The sequence below is a fragment of the Stegastes partitus genome, unplaced genomic scaffold (assembly GCF_000690725.1).
Source record: "Stegastes partitus isolate 25-593 unplaced genomic scaffold, Stegastes_partitus-1.0.2 Scaffold22, whole genome shotgun sequence".
NCBI lineage: Eukaryota > Metazoa > Chordata > Actinopteri > Pomacentridae > Stegastes > Stegastes partitus.
This window is the reverse complement of record NW_007577753.1, coordinates 256,211-280,325: the sequence shown is the minus strand read 5'-3', so window position 1 is coordinate 280,325 and position 24,115 is coordinate 256,211. Positions and strand designations below refer to the sequence as shown.

The 24,115-nt window shown below is 39.5% G+C and overlaps 1 protein-coding gene across 1 annotated transcript in view; it reads left to right on the top strand.

Annotated features, from left to right (window-relative positions):
• enox2 (ecto-NOX disulfide-thiol exchanger 2) overlaps positions 1–24,115 on the top strand; it is a 192,579-nt gene that overhangs the window by 9,675 nt on the left and 158,789 nt on the right. Inside the window, exon 2 of the mRNA XM_008294984.1 lies at positions 2,810–2,905. The gene's annotated coding sequence lies outside the window, so the exon portion shown is untranslated. The remainder of the gene's footprint in view (positions 1–2,809; positions 2,906–24,115) is intronic.

The following is a 24,115-nucleotide window of genomic DNA, read 5'->3' as shown; positions in this document are numbered from 1 at the left end:
TGGAACTGCCAGACATCTGGATTAATGTGGAAAAGGATTTGATTGGTTTTCCACCTTCAGAGCAAGTGTTGGCATCAGATATCAAGACTGAACTAACGCTAGATTTTTTTTTTGTCTTGGGCAAGTAACATGGTGATAGTTTGTTTTCATTTTCATTTCATTATATGTTTATTATATATTTTGTTGTACATTCGTGAAAACCTCAAGGTGATTTTGTGATTCAACTTTGGATGCAAAAGATAGACCGCTTATCTTATCGTTTATCTTTTTGTAAATGTGTGGGGAAAAAGCTGTCCTTCATAAAATTAAATGGGTGTGTGTATCTTTTATGACAGTAATTAGACCTAATAAAGAATTAAATTAATCTACCATTGCTTATTGTTCCTTTCTTCTGTCCAACAGTCCTTACAAACACTGAAAGGCTGATTCATTAATTAAAGCTTATCATATCTTCTTTATCAACTCTCTTGGAGGACCTGATCTTGATTAGTAAGACATACACGTGACTTGTTCAGTGGCTTCCAGGGGAGCGGGGAGTCTCACAGCAGCCTGACAGACCAAAAGTAGTTTAGTATTGTAGTGGCCATAAAGTAGATTAAGTCACATGAGAGAGAACCACGAGAGAACAGCATGGCCTGTGCGAGTCTGAAGCTGGGAATTTGTGGTGTTCCCGCATGCTCTCAACTGATTAAGACGAACATGACAGCAGAAATCACTTTTCATTTCTTCTTCCTCTTGCTTAGACAGTGTTCTGTCTAAGCCCTAACCTCTACCTCTGAGTGAACTGCCTGGTGTGATGCTGGCCCTCGGTTTACCTGGGAGAAGTCTGACAGGTGTTGGAATAAGAATGAGGAGTGACACAGACAATTAAAGGGCTGGATTCAGCCTGGCCTGACCTTCTGATCAATGCACTCCTATTTAGAGCTGGCAGGCTAGAGACCGGCACTCTTTTTCCAGACTAATAAAGAAGGCACAGAGAGCAGCTTCTGGGCTGGACTGCCAATACTTTTAACACTCCCATCGATTTGCATTACTGTTAATGGTTTCTTTGCTAGTGCGAGTCGGATGTTGAAGAGGGTGTGGGTGGACTTGGAGTGTATTTGGAGATTTGGTTAGGGGCAGAGTCATCATATTATGACCTTGGTAGGGGAATTGCAGAGAAAATGTCAGCGCTCAGTGTGTTGACTCCTTGTTGTATGGCGTGTAAAAGTATTCACGAGTGCCTCCTCAGCTTCACAGAAGGCACAACAATTTTAAATCACAGTAAATTTTGCAATCCCAATACTCTGCATTGTCTTCTGCTCGCATCTCTGATTTGTTCGTCAATTTAAGTAGCTCCGGTGCCCATTGAGGGCCATTTCAGTCAGTTGAAGAAAAACGGCAACAATTACAGCAGAAAACCAGATTAACAATGCACATGTGATCTCAGGCACCAGATATATGCGAGATTATTACAGCAGTACAAGTTACAATCACAAGAAATCAGCTAATGTTAACACGATGTCAGTCTGAATGAACGAGGTGAAATGAAATGGCTATGTAGTCTGATTATTTGACCGCATATTTATCAACTTAAAGAGAGAGAGAGAAAAAGATCAACTCTAAAAGTCTACGTATCTCATCCACACATTGTTATATTTGCCTACTAAATTGCTGCGATTCAACTATAACTCCAGAAGGTGGTCTTTCATCAGCACAGCATAAACAACCTAATCACCGAACATAATCAACCAAGTTTGATCCATATTAGAAGTAGCAGTGTTTACTCCGCTCTTCGGAGATGGAACCACTGTTATACGGCAGCAAGGGAGGAGATTTAGAGAACACAACACTGTTTTTTTTTTTTTTTAATGCCCCTGAAAAGATCCGTCTGGTCGCAGGTAGTTTGTGTTGCTGGTGTTGTCCCTTCTTCACACGGCAGTAAAGAGCTCTACATATTTTAGCGGCATCTAGAGCTACTGTATGCGTTATATTCATTCTGTAGTCATAAATAATAAGCAACCCAGGTCCTAGCTCTTCAGGGGAGAATTTGATTCTTATTTTGCTCATCTTGGACAATTCATTCTGCTGTGGTTGGCTACCTTTAAGTTTTTTTTCTTCCGCACTTGAATGTTCAGTGATTATAGAAACACTGCTCATCGTTTCAGTGTTCATTGCTGCGCTAGAGGCCTTCACACCAACGGTAGCAGTTTGGGGAAAAAAAAAAAAAAAACATTGCAAGGGGGCTATTTAAGTGTGGGCATTTTGCCGCAGGGTGCAGGTAAATAAGATGAAATTCAAACGAACGAGCCCGGGGTGAAGGCTTAAAATGCGAAGGCAGCGGTTTATGTCCTTGTACTCCTTAGAGGTCTGATTGTACAGCTCTGGAAAGTTAATCACAGCAGCAGCAACTTGCTCTTCCATCTTGATGCTGGGCAGGTAGACAGCAAATTAGTACAATGCTACAAGGTACGCTGCCTTGATGTGTATGCTTATACATATTTGATTGGCCAACATTGTGCTTTGCAGGATGACCTCACCTTGCACCGGGAAAGAGAAGAAGACTTCACATCACACCGTTTTCTTTGACTCAGGGGCTCATTGAAATGAGTGAAGAAACCTGAGCTTTTGCAGCAGTGCCATTGTTAGAGCGGAAGTTGCCTGAGGCGCCATGTTGGCATCTAAAACTAAATTGTGCTATATCAAAATGGACCTTGTGGTTACTGCTTTAGTTCCACAGCTCTAAAGCTCCTCCAGAGCCTTGAAGTGAGAGGCATATTCAGGTTGTTATAGCCGTGTGGGTCTAATCCTGTTCTGTCGTACTTCGCAGGATACAAGATGAAGCCAAACTGCTGCAGTGTCTTCTTGGCCAGAGTGAAGTGGCCTGCTGCTTGGGAAAAGCTGTTCTAGGGCTGCGGCATCACAGGTATGATCGCCATGACATGCAATATTCATGCTGTTCAAAGCTGAGCGAGACAGCGGGTTTCTTTCAACACCTGTCTTTGAATTGGCCTCTAATATTCTATCACTTATTGAAACGAATAGTCCACTGTTGGGTTTATGAATCGCACAATGACACAATGGCTCATATTTGTCTATTAGCTTTTGAATTAGGCATGTGCTCACTAACAATAAAGACACCAAAGGTGCTCTTGGTTTACTTTGGTGCTATATATGTGTGTTTTTAAATTTTCCAATTCCGATTTATTATATTATGATGAAAAGTTGTTAAACGTGCCGACTAAGACTGAATCATTGATCAGTGAGCAGAGTCCTGGAGCATCCATGTACACATAGAATGCTGGTAAAGACACAGATGGGTCTGGTAAAAGTGATATTTTTATATTTTGATAGTCCAATGAAAGTATAATATAGTTTAAAATACAGTTTGTGTGATAAACTTCCTGAGGACAAATGCTCCTGGCTGCTGTTCACCAACCCAACACAGAGCTAATGTGATGGTATTAGATGTCGCTCTTGACCTTTCCAACTATTATATCTGTTTACAACAGAGTTGCTCTGTGGCAGAGGTGTCCAAACTTTTTGCAAAGAGGGCCAGATTTGGTGAGGTGAAAATGTGTGGGGGGGCGGCCATTCAGCCTGTATTCTTTGAACCATTAACATTAAATGCAAATTAACTATTTTATGAAAATTGTATTGCAAATGGCAAATGGCTTTTCATTTCTTTACACAGAACACAGATAAATGTAAACAAATGTTTACCAAAATCCCTCTGCCTTTCATATTTGAAGACCACATAAAATGAAGAAAAGTTTGTGTGCAAAAAAAAATTTTTTTTATAAAGATTACACATATCTAAGTTCATTTGAAACATTACATATTATACACCATTAAATCCTCTCTGTAAACTTCTAAATTCAAAATATGTGAACAGGAAATAACATGAACAGTTATCTTATTCAGAGGTGCAAAACACTGAGGGCCATGAATTAGTGTATCACTCGTTCTTTCGTTTTTCAATTGACCATCAAAAATCAAAAGACGAAAATATGCTGTTTGATTTTGAATCTGACATCAAAAATCAAATAAGGCCATGTTTTTCATTCTTTCCATTTTAGACTGAGATCAAAAACACAAAATGGAAAAACGGGCTGCCGGACCGAATTTCATTTTAATCTTTAACGTGTCGGGTTTACGAGACCTGGTTTGATTGTCAACTGAAAAACAAAAGAACAAATGATGCACGGATTGAAAAGACTCAGTGCATATTCAAAACTGTGTTTTTGATCATCACAAAAAAAAAAATCAATTCACTGAGATTTTAGAATTTTGATGAATATAAAATAGTTTTTTTTGTACACGTGTATTTTATATCTATTCAATAGTGCTGGCAGGCCGCATATTATTGATTTTATGACAGAGGCTGCGGGCCGGTGGAAATTTGAACATGGGCCATAATTGGTCCTCGGGCCGGCCTTTGGACATGCCTGTTCTATGATAACTGTAGTTTAAAAACATTTTACCTGATGTTTAGTTCCTGCAGGAGGTCTGCACTTGCGATAATTATTTTTGATTTATCCAGAGTTATTGTAGTTCCACTGTGTTGAGTTCAGAACTGAATTTGGTCCATATAGACTAAGAGAGGGTGGTGCATGCTTTTATACTGCATTATCACATCAGGCAATGACACACTTCACTCCAGTAAGAAGTAATGCCCACATATCAGGGCATTGTGAGTCAAGAGAGTCACAGGTATTTTCCACTGCCCACTCCAGAGTGTGGAGGACAGTAAACCTTGATTGCTCACAGTGACACCACAAGCCTGATTAGTCATTACAAGTACCATTAAATGGTTCACAACGTACAAACAGCAGGAGACTTGTATGATTTAAACAGCTGTCAGTGGAAATTATTCTTCTCTTAGCACCAGACAGAAACGGTCATGCAGTCAGTGTGCATACATATTTCAAAGAATGGAGTTCTGTTACAAAAGAGGTGCAGGTGATGGATGTCAGAAATGCTTCCAAAAACATTTTCTATGTGGACTGGCATTTATTATTATTAGTATGTCTCTCTGGAAGTATTGCTGCAATTATTTAGAACATCTTATTTGATGAAATTTAAGTGTTTTCTGTATCTGTCTTCCTAACTTTGACCATTTCCAATGACAGGAAATGTTAACTTTTCAACTCGACAACATGAAACCAAATATGGAAGAAAACTAAATCTTGTACGGCATGAACAGTCAGCTCAAATGGTTTTAGTTTGTTAAGTTTTCTTGAGTGTAATTATGCTGTGCAAGTTTTTGCAGCTTGCTTTTGTGTTCGTTTTCAAAAGGTGTCACTTGTGTTTAGGAGCTGATGTTCGGTAAGATTGCCTAAACAAACAACTGTCATGTTTGTTTGATGCCTTTATGTTTTGTATAAGATTTAAAGAGGTTCACTGTAAGTCTTGGCGTCCTTCGCCAGAGAGTAAAACAAAGAGGAGCACAATGGTGCTGGAGTTATTTTGCTTGCAGAATATCTACTGTTCTTGGCTGTCCCAGAGGCTCAGGTGCTGCTCTCCTCTCAGGCTATTACTGCTGGAATCTGCCTTCAGATTCAGCAGCAGATAAGAGCAGCGGTATCTCCTCTAATTGCCTGTTGCCTAAGAACTACTAACTACTGGAAATGCAGGCTGCATGTCAAGTAGTTTTCGCAAACTAGATATTGTGCCGGCATTTGGACACATGCACAAATTAGAGCCTTTGCTCATTTGAATGTGCTGCAGTGTATTTTTCTGTCCATGGAGTAAGTATCTAAACTCTATTTCAATTTAGGAATTGAAAGCATATCACCGTTACACCTAATTTATAAAAATGTATTGTCAGGCTGTCTGAACAGCAAACTTAACTGAGCCAGTCAACTCTGACCATTTCAATTAAATTGTAACTGAATAGGCAATACTGATTACTTGTGGAGCTGTGTGCGCCGTTTGAATTGCAGTGCAGTTTTTCCCCCCCAGTCACGTAAGTTTATGTATTTTGCATTCCAGTTGTGAGACATGTGGGTGAGTCCACATGGATTCAATTTGCATAAGGACTGTATAGACTGTATTACATGGCCTGTAGCTGAAATATGGACCACATCGAAACTTAGTCTGGGTCTTTTACTTGTTTTGTTATTGTCTTTTCATCTCTAGTAATAATAGTAATAATAATAATAATAATAATAATAATAATAATAATAATAATAATAGTAATAGTTATATAGCGCTTTTCAAGATGCTCAAAGACGATTTACAAAAATGTAGCAACAGAACAAACAAACAAAAAAAATTATAGCAAATAAGTAAATTAATGAAACATAATGGGAAAGGAGCATAAAGAGAAAGGAGAACAATGAGTTATAGGAGGTGTTGAAAAGATATGTCTTTGTGGATGTCTTGAATGTGGAGAGTGAGGAGGATTCGTTGATGCTTATGGGGAGTGAGTTCCAGAGGTTTGGAGCAGCAATAGAGAAAGCCCTGTCACCCCAGGTCCGGTATTTGGTCCAGATGGGGGGTGGACAGGAGGCTAGCGTCCGCTGACCGGAGGGTGCAGGTGGGATTGTGCCAGTGGAGGAGTTCAGTCAGGTAGAGGGGAGCCAGACAATGGAGAGTTTTGTAAGTGTTCAGGAGGATTTTGAAGTGGATACGCTGGGGGACGGGGAGTCAGTGGACGTTCTGAAGGATGGCGGTAATGTGATCATGGGTGCAGGAGTGGGTGAGCAGGCGGGCAGTGGAATTCTGGATGAAGTTTCTTGAGGGATTTGGAAGATGGAAGACTGTTGCAGTAGTCAAGTCTGGATGTGATGAAAGCATGGATGAAGGTTTCTTCAGCTGAAGAGGGGAGAGATGGATGGAGGCGAGTAATGTTTTTTAGGTGGAAAAAGGCTGTTTTGGTTATGTGTTTGATTTGATGGTGGGTTTGGTCGAAGATGACGCCAAGATTTCTGATGTGAGGGGAAGTAAGTATGGTGGAGCTGTCGATGGCGAGAGAGAAGTTGTGGGTGGATTTACTTTGTGATTTTGGACTGATAATGATGATTTCTAATTTGTTACCATTTAGTTTTAGAAGGTCTACTTGCAGCCAGGACTTTATTTCTGGTTGGTGATGGTATTCGACTTCTTAAGATTGTAGTGGTTCTACAAATTTGTGCCTATAAAATTACATACATTTTACATTGTTAGGAAAAATATTGTAATTAATTACCCTGTGAAATTCACAAGAATTTTATTTCTGTCTGACAGTGATCAGCTATAGTAACCACAGTTTTGAAGAGTCTTGCACATTTAATGCATTGAATGCCAAGTCTCAACTTGTGCTCTCATCCAAAACACACAGTCAAGCTCATTTGCAGAGGAGCTAGAGTCAACGGTGCTTGTTGCTACCTGTTTCAAGCAGGACTCATTAATATGAGTTGTTACTCTCATTCATAATTGGGCTGAGTGGGAACTTGCCAATAGTCTGCACTAAAATGATGAGTGACAATTTTGTTTGGCTGTAAAGTGAATATTGTCTCGACGACTCACAGGGTGTTCTAATAGCATAATGCATGTTTACATCAAAGGAGGTGTACTGTTCTTTTTAACCACACTAAAAGTCAACGAACTCTGGAACATGCAGTCATTTTGATTTGGCATTTTTTGTCCCTACAGAGTGAAGAAATGACCCAACAGTATAATAAGCTGCAGTTCCTCCCTCTCTTGGTCTGTGGGTCAGCCCTTTATTACTAGTAAAACCACATAATGACAATGTGTCCAAAGAGACACAAGGTTTTTAGAGGTTTTCAGCCAAACGCACACTGTTATTATCTGTAGACAGAGCTCATTCCGTCTTTACCACAGCTTCGGAGTGAATTACACCAGCATACGTAAAGAAATTAGGATCCCGAACTCTAATGTTAGCTTGTTTCTGATTAAGTCATCATTCTAATTTTAGACATACTAGATTTCCATGTGATACTCAGTAGGCAGTGTAATGTCCTAGTTTAATACCCAATGTGGAAGCAAATGGGTCAAAGCTCCCATTTTTAACTGGCCACAGAAGAATGTCCATCACTGCAGCTTTTGGGAAAAAACTTTTCAAGGTGAGAGATTGGATAAGCGAAGGCACTTTCTTCATGCTGCTAGTTGAGAGCTTTGCATCACAGCAAGAGTAATTTTTGTCACTGCAAGATATTTTAGAGTTTCTGGTCATTCTGACTCTAAAAACATCCACTAGAGCCAGCTGTAAGATGTGATAAGGGCCTTTTCTTTTCTCTTTCATCTAAATCACATTCAAAATACTGATACTCTTGTCTTAGACTTTTTTTTTTTTTTTTGCTGAGAGCAGCTTGCTTAAGGCTACACAGCAACTTGACCACACACACACACACACACACACACACACACACGTGTCTACAGGACAAGAGATGCTTGCCAGTGGAATGTTCGTCAACCTCGTACCGGTTATTACTGAAAACAGCTATTTGACACCGAGAGCAGCTCCAGATACTACTGTCTGTGTGAAATGGAGGGGATATTACCTGTTATTCACTTACCACTACAGACATTTTATAGACCTGGACAAATCATTGCCAATTTCTAATTCAACATACCGATAAAGCCATTTTCTGTCAAGTGCTATGTGCATTTTTTTTTCCACCGCTATTTTCCCTTTCCTGTCTGTTTTGTGAGGTCTACACTTTAATAATCCAATGTAAGAGGGTGAAAGCCGCGTAGGAGGAGTAATAGTTGAGGATTACTGCTGTCGCTCCATAAATACATGACAAAATAACACCTTTTTTTTTTTTTTTAGCGAAAGGGACCAAAAACTCCTTGTTGACCTTTTTTGAGCTCTTATTGGGAAATTATAACAGTGAAAAGAGGCCAGTAGGTTCTTTAAATTAGCATTTCATCAACAACACATAGTAAATTCACTTTCTCGTCGAGGTGTTTTCATCGTGTTTTTTTTCCCATCTTGTGTTAACATGGAATTTGTCAGTGCATTTTATTTTGTAAAGACATCCTTGAATAACCAAAAACTTCCCCTAAATGTATAGTACTGTGGAAAAGCCTTGAGTAGTTTAAATATCTAGAGCATATCCTTAATTTAATCTGCAGCTTGAACAACCCCACAACATACCGTCAGAGTCATAAACAACTATCTTCAGCGGACAAGAAATAAAAAAGTCCTGCAACAGATGGTATAGTCCCCACAGAGGCCCGATCTCAGCATTGTCAAGTCAGTGTAGGATTACATGAAGAGACAAAAAACAACTCCGACAGCCGAAACCCACAGAAGAACTGTGGCGAGTGCTTCAAGATGCTCCCAGCTGCCAGGCAGGCACCTTGAAAAACTGTATGTCTTCTCAGAGCACATATAAAATGTGAGGATTTGCTGCTTTCCTCATATTTACATAGTTGTAAAATGAGTATTGTTTGGTTTTGGACTGTTGATTGGGGACAAAGCTTTGGCTCTGGCAAACTAGGATGGATTTAGAAAACATTTAAATTTTTGCTATTTTCTGACTTTCACAGATCAGTTGACAATTTCAACAAGAAAAGATTTAATTGAATGCCATTCCAGTCCTATTCAAGGAAAAGCAAGACTCAAGAGCTAAATTTAAGCAGGTCATCGTGACTGGGTGTTACTTTAGCAGTAAAAGTCCACAGTTTGAACAAGACTGTTCTTTTAGGATTGTTGCATATGTTGTTATCTTATCATCCAAACCAACACACCAAGTACAGCGGCAGACTAATATTAGCACTCACCTTTTGCTCCATCTTTCAGTCTGTCTCCCTGTCTTCCGCTCGTGATACAAATGCAGCACACACACACACACACACACACACACACACACACACACACACACACACACACACACACAAAGTCAGTAAATTAGCTCCACTTAGCTCCACCAGGCTCAGTATTAAGTTCTCTTTCACCTCTCTGCCTCCAGACAGAAAAAACAGGTGTGATTGCTCGAACGCTCAGAACTTAACAGCCTAATTTTTATGACAGTCACTCAAGAACAACATTTAAGCCATGTTAATGAAATTCACGGCACGGAATCAGCTGCCACCATCGGTATATTTAGACATAGTTGCTGAAATGAAGACTTCCGTGTTTTATGTGCAGTTGTGTCAGTCGTTGAAATGAATCTAATATATTTTGGTCACTGACTGTGACTCTCGTTGTAAACCTATTTTAATCATCATTAGTAAGTGCTCCCTATCCATTGCTAATGTCTATTTAGACGTACTGTAATTCTAGATTAGAGCAAGTAAGTGGGCAAAGTCATGCGGTCTAAAAAGTAGCACAGTGGCCACGTTGGTTCAGTGAACATATTGTGAAAAATCACTAATATCTTCCTCTCTAGCATTTTTCCACTGCAGCAGTTTTGTGATGATGGTAGCTAATTACACTATCTTGAACTCATCTGTGCCTCCAGCTTTTTGTATTTTTAAAAAAGGCAGGCTTGGAACTGGAAACCTAGTAGAATGAAACGGCTGTTGAAGCACCTACACACACTTCAACACTCTCTTCAACATCAACACATAATAACACGCACAAGCATAAGGTTTTTATGGTTTTAGCTCTTTTTGGTCTGTGGAGCTGCTTCCTTGGGAGGAAATGGGGAAGGAATGCGAGGGTAAGCTGGATTTTCTGATAAAGCAAAATTCTCATCAGAAAATCCAGCCCTGTAAAAGTGCAATTTGTATGTTACACTTTGATTTTTGTTCCACTTAAACAAACGTAGCATGCTAATTAGCACATTGAATGCGTCATATATAAGAGACAGATGCTGTAGTGCTAACAATCCTCTCACCTACTTTCAAGGTGTATTTATTTGAGCATATATCACACGTACTTGGCTGTGATTGGTCAGGTATCTTCTACCATTTCATGAGGCACAGCAAATTTCATTTCTTGAGCGATACGTTGCCACACACCCTTCTCAAGTCTTGGTATCTCATTAAATTCAGTCATTTTGAATGGGAACGCTGTTCACTACGATGGCAAGACACATTTGTTTAAAGTCCTTGTCGTTGCTGCTTGGAGATGTTACAGTTTTGATTGGAGCCTTGAGACTATTTGCAGGTTTTATTCAAGATGAATGGCTCAGTCTGTTGCACCTCTATTCTTTGAGTCTGTATGTGTGAACACTTGGCATGAAAGCAAATCAGTATATATTTTTCCCACAATATTAAACTATTCTTCTGACATTTCTTTTTAATAATTTGGTGGATTTAGAGTGTCTTCAACTGAAAATCCACTTTATTTCCTCTGGTGGTGCTTGTCATTTCATGGGTTGGGATTAAAAAAAAATAAAAAAAATTGCAGCTATACATTTCACAGCCTTTGGCAACAGCCGTTCCCAAAATGATTTCTTGAGGGTATGAAACTCCTGAGACACTATTCTTACACATTTGAGACCACGGTTGCGTATAGCATGCACATTTAGAGTCTCAAGAGCACGTGCGTGATTTTATAATGCCAAATATACTTGCAGTTTTTCCCATTTATGGGTTTTTAGGATTGTCACACAGCAAAATAGCACATTTTCAAGCATTTCCCACTTGTTTACTTCCATCATAATCTGCTGATGGTACTTTTCTTCTCCGATCGTAATATCACAGTCACGCCTATCATTCTTAGCTGTATAATGCGGCTAAGAAGAAAATGTGTGTTTGAAGTGAGATTGCAAAGTTCACGACATTAGATATTTGCACAACTACGAGTTGAGTAACAGCAAAATAAACTGTCACCGGGGTTGTATGAACTGTGATAATGGGTCTGATATGTAATTTCTGAGTGATTCAAATTCTTTACTTTTATTGGATCTGTTAAACACAGTGACACATTAATTTCACTGGGTGACATGTTCATTACTGTGTGAAACGTTCTCTGAAATGAAATATTGGTGCCACCAAATTATGCGTCTGTGCCACTAATGGGAAAATGTCAGTCGTGGCAGGAGCAAAAAATAGCGCTCTTTGGAGGTTTTGAGTTTAAGCAACTCGTTGCTTGGTTTAATTGCGGTGTGGTTTACTGCGCAACTGTAAGTTAGCACTTTGAGAATTTTCCAGAGTTTGCAGAGCAGATATACAGTACGTTTCGGTTCATCCCCACATTTATGCGCAAGCCATTAAATTGGATCCTGCTGCGTGTCCTTTGTAGATTTCAGTTTGTCTTGTAAAGTTGCTTCTCACGTTTTTTTGATGTCTGACACCAACTTTGACAGAATGACAAATCAAACTGATGCGGGCTTAATCAAAGGGCGTTATTGCAGTTCTGTGCGGCTTCTGCAGTATATAGGCCACGCCGTTATTGTCACTGGAGGAATTTTTATTTATTTATTTATTTATTTTTATGCCAAGCTGTCATCATGGAATATCTCATCTGATGTGTTTAAACAAATTTATTTAGAAATCCTCACTACTTAAAAAAAATAAATAAATAAAAAATCACCGCAGTGATTTGCGAACATACCACACATAATCCAGGAATTCCTTCGTGTAACTCTTACACGTAACTGAGAGGTTTCTCCTGTGGCTGAAGGAGTATGCGCTGCTAGTGGAGGACATTGTCATGAGTTCACTCCTCTGGGAAAGCCTTGCAGGGAATAAGAAGCCAGAAGGTCATCATGATGGCTCTTTTTTTTTTTTACCCCCACCATGAGAATGTCACACAGAGCTGCCTCCCCCTGGTCCGTGTCTCTCTGCTCCTGGGCTGTCCTGGTGTAAATTATTGTCCTGGGTATAAATAGGCTGACAGTCTGGCAGGACCAGGTGGTGTAATGTGCCAGGTTGGTATCCTGCACCCTGCCTAGCAAGGTGGCGTGGCGGTTGTTTGTCCCCACATTAACATTGGCCTCAGTCCCCACAGATGGGCTGGTGCTTGTATATTGATGAGAAGGTGGCATCACAGATACGTTAGAAATTTCTCATGCTACAGAGACGCCTGATCTTGCATTAAATGGAAGCTGTAATATGACTCTGAATAGATACCATTTATGTTCTTACATAGCTTTTGACATTTTGCAAAAATTAAAACAAAAAACTATCAGATTGATTTGCCTATTAATATAAGACTGACTAATTCAATTTTATTCACTGATTAATGTTTATACATTTTTTTTGGGGAAAAAAAGTAGACACATTTGATTATGAAATCTAAAAACAAGCTGCTTTCCGCTGTCTCAACATTATATTAAATTTCTCATCTTTTAATTTTGAACTGTTAGTCAGAATTTGTTACATATTTCACTGTTTTTTGATTTTTGTTGACCAAAACCTGAATGGCATAAGAGCCTTTTTTCTTTCTTTCTTTCTTTTTTTTTTTCATTTACAAAAGCCAAGCTTTTAGTTTGTCAGACTGCTGTCTACCTGCGTTTAAAGCTTCTTAGTGTTGCTGTAAAATTATTTAAGGAAAGACGTTGAGAGCATTCGATTATTTTTTCTTGTATCCAATTTCTTGCCACCTGGAAACAGTTTGCCCGCTGAATATTCAGGATAACAAGATTTTAAATGTGACAGCTTTGGAACAGCAGCAGCAACAACAACCATCATTATCCTGCAGTTAGTGCAATCTATGTGCCTCAGTTTCTTTTTTTTTTTTTTTTACTTCATGGTGTACAGTAATCATTAAATGCATTTCTCTCAAACTTGACTACCTCTTTGTAGTTGTCATTAAAATGGGTTTCTAGGTCAACAGTGCCCAACATGTAATGGTACTTAGCATTAAAAGAAGCATAGAAGGACTATAGACTCCATTATAATGTGTGTTTGAAACAGTTTGTTTAGAAATGCCTTATGAAAATGATCTATTATTGGTTATTTCTCATTGCAAGTAACGTTGTTTGGTAGCCGTCACAGTCTAACTTTTTCCCTCTCATTCTGTCTTGTCCCTGTGTGGTCTGTCTCCATCTCCCTTGTCATCACTTTCCTCCATCTTCAGTCGTTTCCCATCAGAGGTGCCAACATGTCACCAGCAGCGCTAAAGTCTAATGGCTATGGGAACATTTTCTCTGACACCTGCAGCAAACATGAAGCCTGCTGGGCTGTTGGGAGAACAGAGGGAGGTTTATCTGGGATGGCAGGCCTCGCCTCTACTGCCATGCCAATAGAGACAGCAGCACAGAGCTCGGCGTTTCACTGCCAGATAAGGCCCCCAGACAAAGAAGCACTGCAGCTAGACCCCACTCACTACAATGGAGGAAAGGAAAATAAGATATATGACTAATAACCCTTGACAGTTTGCTCTAGTTAAATGTTTTACTTTTAGGCTCTGAGTTAGCAGTCTGTGCTGTTTTCTTGAGTATACTGTAAGTTACACGTGTTAAGGCTCAAGGTGTTCAGCACACAACACTAAAGTTTCTCAAAGAATCGGTCTTGTGGGAAGTCTGTCTGTTTCAGCTATGTTTACATTGTGAATACAGTTGAGTTCATTTTCTGGAATCTGCACACTGAACATCCTTGGACGCATAGACAAAACCTACAGTAAACAGAAATTACACTGCTTTGTCAGACACCAAGGTCAAGAAGGCCTTTTATCATGGACATCCTGACTGACAGTTGTTCTAGTATTTGCCATCTTATCCATGGCCTAATCTTCCCTGAATTTTACTCTAACAGTTGATTATTTGTCATATTAATTGTGTATATGTAACAATTAATTTTGCTCATATTTTTTATAATTTTGTCTTTGTATTGAGGGTTTTTTAACAGCTAACTTGTCACTTGTGCCTCAATCTATAGTTCTTTTTTTAATGCTCAAGGTGACAAGCTTCTGATCACGGTTAGATATTATTCAGAGAATGGAAGCAAGACACGAAGAAATGCTCAGTAATACCCCTTTCAGTAACACATCTAGCAAAGCCATGTCCACACTGTGTTCTTTGCCCTCTTTTACAGTGAAAGAAAAAAAATTAAATACAGCAATTGAACAGTACAATCAGAGTCAATAATTGCACAGAGTTTTTGCCACTCTCTGTATTACAAAATGAATGGCTTTATGGAAGCACATTCACTGTACAGTACATAGTGTTGCTGTGGCTGCTGTGGTTATATTAATGGGTCGTATCCGGTATGGCAGAACTGAGGTGTTCAAAGCAGGCTGACGCTTACAAAGAGAAATAAATCATCCCTTCACTAGAGCTGAGTGATTGGACAACAGAAATGATGTTAAGTGTGGGCACAGATTATTTTAGTTCTCTTTTTCCACATATAAAGAGCTTGTAAAAGCTGACACTTACCTAAATTACCTCTTCGCAGTATGTTTAGCTACATTGTTTTTACTGTGTGTGCACTGCACCTTCATGGGTCCGTCTGGGGTTTTGACCACAGCCAGAGCTCTGGACTGGGAAATCAGCTCCTTTTTTTGGTTAACCATGGCAGGCACCTTGAATCACACTGGACCATATAGTCTGTCACCATAAATGTAAAGAGTACATTTATTGTATAACACTCAGATGTGACCAGGGATAATGGAGGGTTGGTTCGGTTCTGCATCCTTTTTGTGCTTTTTCATATTTTCATACAGCTGATAGTACAGCTTTTCAGTTCAGAACCTGTGCTTTTTTCATGGTTTATACACTGCAAGCATTGGTTGTAAAGCTGTATATTTGGCCATGAGCGCATTGTTTGTTTATACAAACAGTGTTTAGATTGGCTTAAACTTTACTGAATAGTGCCAGTCCTTGCTCAAGGATAGTGAATAGGTAATCTGTTATAGGTAGCCACTGTATTACACAGTAGTTTCGATTATATTAGTCTATTACTTTGTCAATGCCTACGCATACAACAACCAGGCTATTTACTTATGTTTATTGGAGAAAACTCATTTTGGCATGGGTCACCTCATGTGACCAAAGTCTTTGCTTCAAGCAAAAAGAGAAAATGGAGCCATTCAGATAATTCTGTTTTTTGGTTGTTGTTGTTATTTATTGTGCTTGTCGGCATAAATGTTTGTGCTTGTCTGGCAAGAAATTAACTTTGTCACAGTGGCCCTAGACAATAGCAAGCAGGAATTGCTGAGCCTAATGTTGCACTCTGGGAACAGTAAAGTCATTTCGCTCCAGCAGACCACTTAATAGCTTTGGCTGATGCAGAGTTTGGAAATCCATCAGTCAATTGGGCCAGACGGAGATGAGCAGTCTTCTGAGTGTCAGTATGCTTAGTATGTGAGGAAACAGGTTGCAGACAACTTACCTACTCTCATTATGAGCTTGAATCATGTAGAGACATCTGAGGGCGTGGGCCCATATACTGTTTTTTCTCTGGCAGAATAACGCTGCAGGGTGCTGGAGAGCACTTCATCCCAGTGATTCATCAAAAAAACAGACGCTACATGTGGGGTTTTGTTTCTATGACAACAATATCTTGACAGCATACACACAGACTCTCATCACTGTTGTACGACAGACTAGCATTGCCTCTTGTTGTGATAATTTTTGACGTGCCATACAGCTTGGGATGAAAATGCACGCCCACAACAAGCTTCTCCTCCATTTTCTTGGTTACCAGGGTGATGAGTCTCGTCCATATGATTGGTGGCAGCGAGAAGAAGCGCCAATGCCACTGTGAAAAGTTCAGATATTTACATTGGAGTGACTGCACAGAAGAGACGGAGCTGTCGCGAGGTGGCTGCATCCACAATTTTAAAAAGATGCTGGTGCTCCAGAAAAAAACAAAAAAACCTACATGGACACTCAGCCTAATGGATTTTATTTTATTTTTTAAGCTACATAATGATAGCTAAAAATGGCTTGATGTAGGATCGTGTTGGGAACCATAAACAAGAGCATGAAGAGTGAAAATAGATGGCTTGTTTAATTCCTGTTTACTCTGCCATGGTAGAAGACAACCAGTGGAGCAGTGCAGCCTGCGGGTGATGGGATAGATGTTTGCATTTACTGTATATCCATTCACAAGTAAATTTCAGGCCTCAGCTTGAGAGGCGATGTTGCCTGGCAGAAATAGACCTGGCATGTAAATAGCGGCGCGGGGAAAAGAACCATGCTCATGTACCTAGAGGACACACATGTCCTCACTGGCTCTAATCGAGCAGTAGCAGCAGGCATATGGAGAATGGAGATACAGGGTTTTGCCAAATTGGCAGATGAAAAAGTTAGCGCAAACTGCTAAAAAATAAAAAGCAAAGTTACTTGTGCTGTTTAAAAGCCATCTTTTGTTGATAGATGACCTTATTGCCAGTCAGCTTTGATTGCACCCGTATTGTGTTCGGTGATGTTCACTGACCTAGACACAGCAGTGAACGCTCACGTTGCTTTGTTTTTGGCATTTTACTACTGGATCTGCACTAGAGAGTAACACATTTACTGTCACCTCTCTGTTGTGGATAGAGATTGCCTGAAATATCCTGACCTTACCCCTCAGACACAGGTTTGAAAATCTGTCCAAGGTGCTGATTCTGTGTGTACTATCAGAGACCAAAAATGTCAGTTTGCAGGGCTACTACTGCATATGTGACAAAGTTAGACAAAGCCTTTTTTGATTCCATAGAGGGGTTGCGTGAAATCTGATGAATTGCCTCAAGTCATGCCACTTGAGGCAGTGCTGCTTGGGTCTGAAGAGTCAGAAAATAAACCAGTCTCGGGGTGCGGAGTTAGAAAGAAAGGATCTTATCAGATCTCTGTAGCCTGCTTTGCCTCTGTGCTTCAAGTTAGCAGCTCGAGGCTACATTAGCGGCTGTATGTATAGCACCCCAAAATCTCTGACGGAACCGTCCAAGATCAGATTGAATTGTGGGTAATGCAGGCGCTTAACTTGGACTAGAAAGAAAAATGGGAGAGACGAAATTTAACTTTAATGAAGTCTAAGTGTGCAAATCTATATTGTGCCCTGAAAAGCTTTTACAACATAATGGCACCATAGAAGAAAAAAATGTTAATCCATGGCAATTCTGCTTACCATCCCACCATGCAATTGCTCGGCCTTTATCGATACAAAAAATTACCTCTGAGAGTTTCAACTGTCAGTAATGACACAAAATGATGACAACTAGGAAGTGTCCAGTATCTCAATTTTGAACTATTATTGAATAATGGAGCACATTTAATGGCTATTATATAGGGAGTGATGAATGAGTAAACTAGAGAATGATTTTTGACTGCCAAAGATCTCACCAAATCTGTTTTTTTGTTGTTTTATTTTTTAAAAAATGAATACTGTATAACTTATATGATGGATAATACAGAGGAAGTAGAAAAAAGATTTTTTTAAAAGGACATCTTGCTGTAGACTTAGAGGGGTGAATAGTTGAATGTTTGACAGCTACATTTCACTCACTTTTTAATGATGAACTGCCAAAATACAAGGAATCTGACTGGATCCAGATCCACACCCACATTTTTAGGCAATCTTAGCACTGGAGTTCAATCGACAAATTTCATAGCTGGCTGAATAAGCTTGTTGATTTGGACTTGTCTCATTCAGCCATGACAAAATAACACAAAATACCAGACTCTCAAACTTGAATTACGTACTCCCAGGAGATTGTTTTTTTCTTTCTTGTTTTAGGAGATTTTTATAAATAAATCTCCACTATAGACACACGTTTTATGTCAGCTCTGTATATAAATCTCAGTAAATTATGCTCTCACTAATAACTAAGAATGTTTGTGCTGGAGCAAGTTTAGCTAAATGTAATTAAAAAAAAATTCATCCTCACGTAACCGCTTTCATCATGTGGACAGGAGGGCAGATAACTTGGCACATTGTGTCAGCCTGTAAGGATGACTTGTCAATCTGCCGGCCTCCCAGCTAACCTCAGTTTCAGCACACTGATTTGGCTGGTAGGATTGCAGATGCATTGCTCATTGAAGTACATGACCTTAGGTAGCTTAATTAACCGTGATGATGGTGCTCCTGCAATATGAAGGGACTGGTTTTCACTGTGTCCGACAATGAATTATTCATAGATTGCTTCAAGGTAGATTTGGTTGAAGGAGGAGTGGTAACGTGGAAAGAGAAAGACATTTTATTGTCATAGCAGCAGTTTTAGCTGGCTTCTCCCACAATTCAGTGACACGTTTACGTGTTGTTTTATATTTACTCTTTGTGACTAATCCCATTAACATTCAGGGTCAAACTAAGTAATGGTGGTAGTGCTTTATATAGGTTATTTTGCTCGAATATTGCTTTAAATCCTGCTTTAGTGTTTTGCTTTTGCTTATAAATTTGCTAATTGCATTTTCTGCTGTCATATTGCTTCATTTACCTGATGGCCCTTACAAAGATAAAAATACAAGTTTGTCTTTTAACATTAATATATTTTCTTTATAAAGAAAGACTAAGTGAAATGTGTATATATATATGTTTCACCATATTGTTATATTTTTGTTTAGATTGAATCAAATCTAAAAGTAAAAACAGCATATTAGTGAAAAGAGAAAATAGCTGGTTTTAGTAAATCAAAGCCCCAATGAATTCCATGCAGTGTAATGCAACTTTATTAAAGAAGCTGCCCAGTTTTTTTTTGTTTTTTTTTTTAAATTCATCCTAACTATTATTAGGTTTCATGCACCAGCACGCCGCACAGTTTGTCTTTACTCCTAAGCAGCTCATACCTCTTATCTAGAGGTGGTTTGTGGGTTGGGACAAAGTAATTATCTGTAAGAAAAGGTGCCTGCATTTAGGAGTGGAACAGACTCAGCTTTTCGGTCAAAGACTCTGGACTGGTCAGGCCTGGAGAGAACACAGTGGACCAGCTGAGTGAGGATGCTTCCTGTCATCACTGTACTGGGAGAACAGATTATATTATCTTATTTCATTATTACTGTGAGTGGCAGCTAAGTTTGGCTTCTTTTAATTGCAGATCCTTGCAGCATAAAATACATAAACTTAAGCACCAGTCAACGAAGCCCTTTGAAGGTTCTTTCATCTCGTTATTTTTCTCTTCATTTTTTTTATTTTTTCATGCTAAAGATATGGATCAGCATGCATCCAGCCCATGTGCTGTTACAGGCAGAGACACACTCGAATAAAAACAAGACAGCGGAACACTGAGCTTTCATTGTATGACAAGTGAAGAATATACCTATTTTTTTCTCTTAATATTACCTTTATGTTAATTAGGCAAAGCTGAATTCTGCTGCCTGTGGTCATTGATTCACAGCATCCCACGCACGCAGCGTTGTAATAAGACACAACACCTTCTCCGGGTCAATGAGTCTGTTTTGGTCGACGAAAACCATTTCAGTCGTTAGCATCCTTACTTCAAAGAGTTTTGGCTTCATCAGATGAGTGTATCAAAGGTTTTCCAGTTTCTAAAATCCTTTAACAACCTAATTTCCTGTTGAGGTGCTGTTTGCTGTTTAGAATTTGATTCTTGTCGGATGTCGTCGTCCCTTGTTGAGTATTTTCTCAATTGAACTGTACTCCATGCATTGCGGGTCTAGCCAAGACATCTGATGTACAGACAGAGATATGTCCCTGTTATAGCCTCCATGTCTCATCCTGTCCTCTATATACACATGCTTTACCCTGCCTCCTACCCTTCTACCCTGATTTAAGTACTTGTGACAAGGAGAGCTGAGCCCCATCTAGCCTTTCACATGCAAGACTGCTTTTTTAAACCTGTATTTACCAAGGGTTGGTTGACTCAACAGCCCTGCTCTTTTGCAGCGACAGCCTGCTACACAAGTTGCACATATCTAAACTGTGTAAATGTGCCACGTATTTTAGTAAAGAATTTTGTCAGCTATAACCAAACCTTCAGGGAAATAGCATCCATTCAAGCCACCGCATTTAAGGATTTTTAAGGATATAAAAGCCTTCGTTTTTACAGGATGGAGCCTGAAGATAATTACCAAGACCTTACGAACAACACAGCATTGTTCCTCCTTATTGCCATGTCTAATGTTCAGTCATTTACTCTTAATATTCTCATTAAATTCCTCTTTGTCATACTTTGCTTAATTAACATAATAAACTAATGGCACGCACTCAAGATTTCTTTAAGATTTTCTTCTCAAGGGGAAACTAATCCCCAATAATAATTTAGCCACCTAAACTGTTGTCTCTGCTGCTCCAGCTGATATTAAATCCTATTTTTTTTCCTCCGGTTTTTGAGTAAAGTTCTGTCCTTTTTTGGCCCTAACAAATGATATCCTGGGCTGGAGCTCACCGTGTCTCGAAGCGGGTGGGAGAAAATGATTTCCCCAACCTCCTCATTGGCCATGAATGCAGAGACAGCATGTGTCTACGGCTGTTAAACAACACTCACTGGCTCCCAGCCCACTCGTAAATTACGGAGCGAAAGCCTCTCCCAAGACTGCCTTTAGTGAAACAGTTCAGTCAGTAAGGTTGTTTCCCATAACCACCACCACAGCTGTCAGTTAACAGAGTTTTGTGGCCCAGAGACCAGGACTTTGTTTACAAATTATAAAAAGCTTCTTGGCTGGGTTCATTAGTTTCTTTATTGCTTGTGTTTTATTACATGTAAAGTGATGTTCTTCACTCTTTACTATACAATTGTACTATGTTGGTGTATTTAATATAGGATTTAAATTTGCAGCAATTTGTTAGTTAAGTAGCTGTTTTTAGAACAATTAGTCATGTTTGAATATTGTAATTTGATTTGCAATATACTTTTTTTTTTTAGAATTCAAATTTCAGTGTAGTGTTCACTGTGTAATAAGTTTAGAAGATGTGATAAAGCATTTCCACGTGAGATGCCATCAAGGAGTGACTGTCACACAGGGAGGATGGCATAAAGTTGTAAAACATGACAATTTAAACCCTAGGTCAGATGTGCTATAAAATGTACGAGGTGTGGCTAATAAATAATGACATTGTTGTCAGTCGAACCACAGCATCTGTGCCTAAACTACGTCATACGAGGTGTGTCAGAAAGGTTCCAGGACTGGTGTCACAAAAGATATAATTTAAACCCAAACTACAAACTACGAGTTTTCCCTTTCAGACCATCAACCAGAACGTCTACAAAGAGATCCTGCGGCATTTGCTTCGTTCAGTGCACGAGAAGAGGTGAGAGTTGTGGCAGGACAAGTCGTGGCTGCTTCACCATGACAACACGCCTGCTCACAATGCCCTGAGCATCCAACAGTTCCTGGCTGAGAAGAACATCGCCGCACTGGAGCAACCTCCCTACTCACCCCACCTGGCTCCATGGGATTTTTTTCCTCTTCCCCAAGCTCAGGAGGGTCATCAAGGGGAGCCGTTTTGAAGACGTGGGTGACATCAAGATGGCTGTGACGATGGAGCTGTGGAGGATCCCAGAAGAATCCTTCCAGGAGTACATGGGGGTGTGGCAGAGAAGGCTGGGAAAGTGTGTTAGACTCCAGGGGGATTACTCCAAAGGGGAAATCTTTTGTGACACCAGTCCTGGAACTTTCCTGACACACTGTAGAAGATGTGAGAAAGCATTTCCACATGAGATGCCATCAAGGAGTGACTGTCACACAAGGAGGACGGTATAACGTTGTAAAACATGACAATTTAAACCCTAGGTCAGCCGTGCTATAAAATATAAGAGGTGTGGCTAATAAATAATGACACTGCGGTCAGTCAAACCACAGCATCTATGCCTAAACTACGTCATATACATTGAGCAATGATCATAAACAACCTCTGGGATTGTTTTAATGTGCTAAATTAAATGAAATTAAATGACAGCATTACTTCCTGTTTTTAATATCCTAAACTGCATCCTGTACAATTTGCGAATTAAACTGTCTAAATTTGTGGTTTTCAGTTGATTCATTGTTCAGCCCGAGTTCCAACCACCCAAATTCAAACAATCACATTTGCCTTACTTGTGAATATATTCTCTTTAGGCTTGGACTGGTCAAAAAGCACATATGATGACATAACGTAGAAGTCTGATAAACTAATCCACAACATGATTAAAGAAAATATTCACCAAACTCTTAAAACTATACTTAGATCAAAGCTGTGTAGGCCCTATGCAAACTTTTCCATAAACCAAGATAAATCTTCATTTGTTTTTTAAAGTTGCACACGTTGTACTGGTCTCCTCACACTTACGGGCTTGTTCCTAATGTCAGGGAGATAGAAAATAGCACTGCGATGGTCCTCTGGCTATGTCTGTTAACATTGTGGAAAATTGTTTTTCTGCTCAACATCAGAGTTTTCAGCCTGAGCCATGCCTCAGCGATGGAAGATGTACCCCACTTGTAACCAGCTCTTTCTCTTTGATTGTTAAATGGTGGAGAACAGTGGATATGCCTGCTTTGCTCTTTCTGTCCTCTTGTTGCCCTCTTTCCGCCCTCTGGCTTTCTTGCACTTCCTCAGTATTTGAAAGCCTTTTAAAACTACATTTTTGTGGCATGTGCAGCGTTAAGTCCATATTGTAGTGTCAACACAACTACAAAGACAAGCAGTCACATGCTTGAAATGGTATGTAGATGATTTATAGCGCACATGCTTTGTTTTGTTGCTCCATTTTAATCACCCACAGCTGCACGGAGTGAATGTCAGTAGTTTTTAATCTGAAAGAAATTATTTCAACATTAATGACAACGAAATGCAACCAGAGGGCACAGATGACTGCCTTAGTGTTTTTCCATTTTTATTTATTTATTTTTTTAAAATTTATGGTCAACTGTTTTTACATTGTGGCTTCACATATTGCAGCACAGTGATGCTGCCATCTCTCAACATGTTGTTTCCCCGTGTGTAGGAAGGTTTGACAGACTGTCATCTCTTCAGCACGCCAGCAGGGTCTCATTAACAAGCGAATACTGTGCCACATGATTGCATGTTTGGGATAGTGTGGGGACACTTGTGGATGTATTTCTGGATATATATCGTATATTATAGTTGTTATTTTATCTAGTTAAAACATGATTTGATTGACCTTAGCGTGCATGCAAACTGAGACTGTAGGAAGGATGACAAGGAGAGCTGGATATCTACAAACATGTCAATGCTTCCAAGGAGTGAAGTGTTTTCAGTCCCAGAAGCTACAGTGCATTCAGGAGATTTTCAGACCCCTTCACTTTTCCCCACCCTATTTTGTTGGGTTGCAGCATTATGATAAAATCTTTCAAAATCATTTCCCCCTCATTAGTCTGTACTTTATAATGAAAAAGCAAAAACTGAATTGTTTTTTTTTTTTTTTACTAATTTGATAAAAAGAAAATCCTGAAATATCACATTGATG